Genomic DNA, 6,047 nt, shown 5'->3' on the forward strand with positions numbered 1-6,047 from the left:
CAGCTGGTCCAACTACTGCTGGTGTAACTACAGCCAGTCCAACTACTGCTGTTGCAACTACAGTGGGTCCAACTACAGCCGGTCCAACTACTGCTGGTGCAACTACAGCCGGTCCAACTACTGCTGCTGCAACTACAGCCGGTCCAACTACTGCTGGTGTAACTACAGCCGGTCCAACTACTGCTGGTGCAACTACAGCCGGTCCAACTACTGCGGGTGCAACAACAGCTGTTCCAACTACTGATGGTGCAACTACAGCCGGTCCAACTACTGCGGGTAAAACAACAGCTGGTCCAACTACTGCTGCTGCAACTACAGCCGGTCCAACTACTGCTGCTGCAACTACAGTGGGTCCAACAACAGCTGGTCCAACTACTGCTGCTGCAACTACAGCCGGTCCAACTACTGCTGGTGTAACTACAGCCGGTCCAACTATTGCTGCTGCAACTACAGTGGGTCCAACTACAGCCCGTCCAACTACTGCTGCTGCAACTACAGTGGGTCCAACTACAGCCGGTCCAACTACTGCTGGTGCAACTACAGCCGGTCCAACTACTGCTGGTGCAACAACAGTTGCAAATGTTACGGTCGCTCCCACCACAGTTGCAACTGCTACGGTTGCGGCCACCACTGTCTCGACAGATGCTCCTACCGCTGATGAAGACACCGTAACTCTTAAGTTTAGTCTCGACCAAACCTTCAGCTCTGATCTCTCCAACTCATCTACCACAGCGTTTAAGACTTTGGCTGCCACAGTGGTCTCACAAGTAAGACAAATGATGTGCTCGTTGTACTTAAGCAAGAACATTCTAAATTTTAACTTATTATCAATATGCAATGCAGGCAGGAATGGAGCTTTTACTATGTATTTACTGTATCTAATTTAAGTCAGATGTGAATTGATTGATTGGATTGATTGATTGAATACTTTATTAGCAGTTTGCAAAGGTACAGGTACAATAATGCTAAAAGCATAACACAAAAAGCCCTGATGGCTTGTTTCCATTGTGGTCCTTCAAGTAAATCATGGAATTAAGGCCATTTTTCAGTGGATGGATATTTTTTCGGTTTGAGTTTGAAAGTTCTTTTGGGTTCAAAGAAAAAGAAAATCAGTTCAACACAATAAATGAAAGAGAAAGGGGTGGGGGGGGGGTAAACTTTACTAAACTTCACAGCATTGCAGTGCAGGTTAGCATGTTCTTGTTGGGACAATATTTCCATCAGCAATTGAGCTTAACCAATTAGCATTCTTCTCTTTCAGGTAAACACGATTTACAGCAGCAGCAGCAGTGGCACTACAACTTTCAAACGCTCTATAGTCGACAGTTTCACGTAAGACAGAGTTTTGATCAATTGCTTACGTTCCATTATGAGTTTGCAAGGATTTGCAATTTAAAAGTCACATTCTCTTTCTCACACATTACAGGTCAGGATCAGTTGTTACTCAAATGAGTCTGGTGTTCCCAAAAGACTCAGTTCCTTCTACAAGCACAGTAGAAACAGCGATGAATACTGCAATTAACAGTGGTTCCACCTCCCTGAACGTTATGTCCGGCACTGTTAGTGCAACCGTTGCCACCACTGCTGCACCATCTACGGCCGCTCCCACTACCGTTGCCACCACCGTTGCCACCACCGTTGTCACCACCGCCGCTCCCACCACAGTTGCAAATGTTACGGCCGGTCCAACTACTGCTGGTGCAACCACAGCCGGTCCAACTACTGCTGCTGCAACTACAGCCGGTCCAACTACTGCTGGTCTAACTACAGCCGGTCCAACTACTGCTGGTGCAACTACAGTCGGTCCAACTACTGCTGCTGCAACTACAGTGGGTCCAACAACAGCTGGTCCAACTACTGCTGCTTTAACTACAGCCGGTCCAACTACTGCTGGTGTAACTACAGCCGGTCCAACTACTGCTGCTGCAACTACAGTGGGTCCAACTACAGCCGGTCCAACTACTGCTGCTGCAACTACAGCAGGTCCAACTGCTGCTGCTCCAACTACAGCCGGTCCACCTACTGCTGCTGCAACTACAGTGGGTCCAACTACAGCCGGTCCAACTACTGCTGGTGCAACTACAGCCGGTCCACCTACTGCTGCTCCAACTACAGCAGGTCCAACTGCTGCTGCTCCAACTACAGCCGGTCCACCTACTGCTGCTGCAACTACAGTGGGTCCAACTACAGCCGGTCCAACTACTGCTGGTGCAACTACAGCCGGTCCACCTACTGCTGCTGCAACTACAGCAGGTCCAACTGCTGCTGCTCCAACTACAGCCGGTCCACCTACTGCTGCTGCAACTACAGTGGGTCCAACTACAGCCGGTCCAACTACTGCTGGTGCAACTACAGCCGGTCCACCTACTGCTGCTCCAACTACAGCAGGTCCAACTGCTGCTGCTCCAACTACAGCCGGTCCACCTACTGCTGCTGCAACTACAGTGGGTCCAACTACAGCCGGTCCAACTACTGCTGGTGCAACTACAGCCGGTCCACCTACTGCTGCTCCAACTACAGCAGGTCCAACTGCTGCTGCTCCAACTACAGCCGGTCCACCTACTGCTGCTGCAACTACAGTGGGTCCAACTACAGCCGGTCCAACTACTGCTGGTGCAACTACAGCCGGTCCACCTACTGCTGCTCCAACTACAGCAGGTCCAACTGCTGCTGCTCCAACTACAGCCGGTCCACCTACTGCTGCTGCAACTACAGTGGGTCCAACTACAGCCGGTCCAACTACTGCTGGTGCAACTACACCAACTACATCACCAACTAGACAACCGACTACACCACCCACTACACCACCCACTACACCACCCACTACACCACCAACTAAACCACTAACTAGACCACCGACTACACCACCGACTACGACACCAACTAAACCACCCACTACACCACCCACTAGACCACCGACTACACCACCCACTACACCACCCACTACACCACCAACTAGACCACCGACTACACCACCGACTAGACCACCGACTAAACCACCAACTACATCACCAACTAGACCACCGACTACACCACCCACTACACCACCCACTACACCACCCACTACCCCACTAACTAGACCACCAACTAGACCACCCACTACACCACCCACTACACCACTAACTAGACCACCAACTAGACCACCGACTACACCACCGACTAGACCACCGACTAAACCACCAACTACATCACCAACTAGACCACCGACTGCACCACCCACTACACCACCCACTACACCACCCACTACCCCACTAACTAGACCACCAACTAGACCACCCACTACACCACCCACTACACCACCAACTACACCACTAACTAGACCACCGACTACGACACCAACTAAACCACCCACTACACCACCCACTAGACCACCGACTACACCACCCACTACACCACCCACTACACCACCAACTAGACCACCGACTACACCACCGACTAGACCACCAACTAAACCACCAACTACATCACCAACTAGACCACCGACTACACCACCCACTACACCACCCACTACACCACCCACTACCCCACTAACTAGACCACCAACTAGACCACCCACTACACCACCCACTACACCACTAACTAGACCACCGACTAAACCACCAACTACATCACCAACTAGACCACCGACTGCACCACCCACTACACCACCCACTAGACCACCGACTACACCACCCACTACACCACCCACTACACCACCAACTAGACCACCGACTACACCGACTAGACCACCGACCAAACCACCAACTACATCACCAACTAGACCACCGACTACACCACCCACTACACCACCCACTACACCACCCACTACCCCACTAACTAGACCACCAACTAGACCACCCACTACACCACCCACTACACCACTAACTACACCACTAACTAGACCACCGACTACACCACCGACTACGACACCAACTAAACCACCCACTACACCACCCACTACACCACCAACTAGACCACCGACTACACCACCGACTAGACCACCGACTAAACCACCAACTACATCACCAACTAGACCACCGACTACACCACCCACTACACCACCCACTACACCACCCACTACCCCACTAACTAGACCACCAACTAGACCACCCACTACACCACCCACTACACCACCAACTACACCACTAACTAGACCACCGACTACACCACCGACTACGACACCAACTAAACCACCCACTACACCACCCACTAGACCACCGACTACACCACCCACTACACCACCCACTACACCACCAACTAGACCACCGACTACACCACCGACTAGACCACCGACTAAACCACCAACTACATCACCAACTAGACCACCGACTACACCACCCACTACACCACCCACTACACCACCCACTACCCCACTAACTAGACCACCAACTAGACCACCCACTACACCACCCACTACACCACTAACTAGACCACCGACTACACCACCGACTACGACACCAACTAAACCACCCACTACACCACCCACTACACCACCGACTAGACCACCGACTACACCATCGACTAGACCACTGCCTACCCTACCCACTACCCCACTAACTAGACCACCCACTACACCACCCACTACACCACCGACTACACCACCGACTACACAACCCACTACACCACTAACTAGACCACCCACTACACCACCGACTACACCACCCACTACACCACCCACTACACCACCAACTAGACCACCGACTCCACCACTAACTAGACCACCGACTACACCACTAACTAAACCACCCACTACACCACCAACTAGACCACAGACGACACCACCAGTTCCAGAGACAGATTCTACAACCAAAGTTTCTACTCATCCCACAAAAAGTACGACAGAAAAAGCCTCCTAATTTTCTTACAAGCGGCACAGCACAAGTATTCCACAATCCACATGATATATATTATGAAATTGCAGATAATGGAAAAAAAATATTTTGGTAAAGAGGACAAGATAGTGTAGGCTAGCTAATCTACAAACCTTGTAACCATACCATACACTATTATAGTAGGCTTAACTAAATGTTCCTTAGATGCTGAGTAGTTTATCTTAAAAGGTACTACTACTACTATTAATAATATAACAATAATAACAATAACAACAATAACACATCAGACTCATATACCGCTTTTCTAAGTACTCAACAATACTTTACAGACAACAAAACAAAGATGTTTATGTTTATATTAAAGGTAAGGTGTCCATTGGTGTTGGAGTAAGGTAATACTGTAAGGTGCCGTTAATACTATCAATGGTAAGACATTGATTGTATTAACGGCAACCTGCCATATGAACATCTGTCAGGTGTGTAGAACACATGCATATAATTTAGCCATGAACAAGGAAATAATCATCTTATACCTCTAAATATGTTTGAATTAGGTAGAGTAAGTTACCGCATAGATTTGAGCAAAATCAGAAGTAGGCCTATATATTACAGATAGTATTATATGGAGCCTCTACAAACACAATGCTTGTAAACTTGAATATTTGTAATTAGATCATTAATAGTGATATTACCTCATTGTTGTACACCCTAGGTCCACTCTACCGTAAAAATGGAACCACAGTGGTCCGAGTGAATGATGGGAGCTCTCCGGCCATTCACCTAAAACGACCGTTTGACTACTTTGGACGTAGATATTCTCAGATATACGTAAGTATACAATTTTGCTGTTCACAACATTAATTTCATGTATGCGACATACTGAGTGACATTATTAAAAAAGTGACATTATTATTATTATGTTTTCTTTGTGTATTAAATGTTTACAGCTGATTGGCAAACAAAGCAACTTCCTGTACTAGAATTAGGTTGCGAAAATATATAAGTATATATATACATACCTTTTTTGTACATATATATATATATATATATATATATATATATATATATATATATATATATATATATATATATATATATATATATATATATACATATATATATATATATATATATATATATATATATATATACAAAAAAGGAAATAAAGCTCATTTTAAATAAATGTGCAGTAGATTTTGCTTTACTAATACTAATACACTTTTTGACCGTCAGTTG

General features: G+C 47.2%; 1 long non-coding RNA gene across 1 annotated transcript; it reads left to right on the forward strand.

Moving 5' to 3' along the window:
- Positions 1-607: 607 nt before the first annotated feature.
- LOC308104773 lies at positions 608-1,565 on the forward strand. Its single transcript, XR_013934853.1, has 3 exons — positions 608-767; positions 1,262-1,332; positions 1,427-1,565. It is a non-coding gene; the product is annotated as an uncharacterized lncRNA (long non-coding RNA).
- The last annotated feature ends 4,482 nt before the right edge of the window (positions 1,566-6,047 follow it).

The sequence above is a fragment of the Gymnoscopelus braueri genome (assembly GCF_963280865.1).
Source record: "Gymnoscopelus braueri genome assembly, chromosome: 17".
NCBI lineage: Eukaryota > Metazoa > Chordata > Actinopteri > Myctophiformes > Myctophidae > Gymnoscopelus > Gymnoscopelus braueri.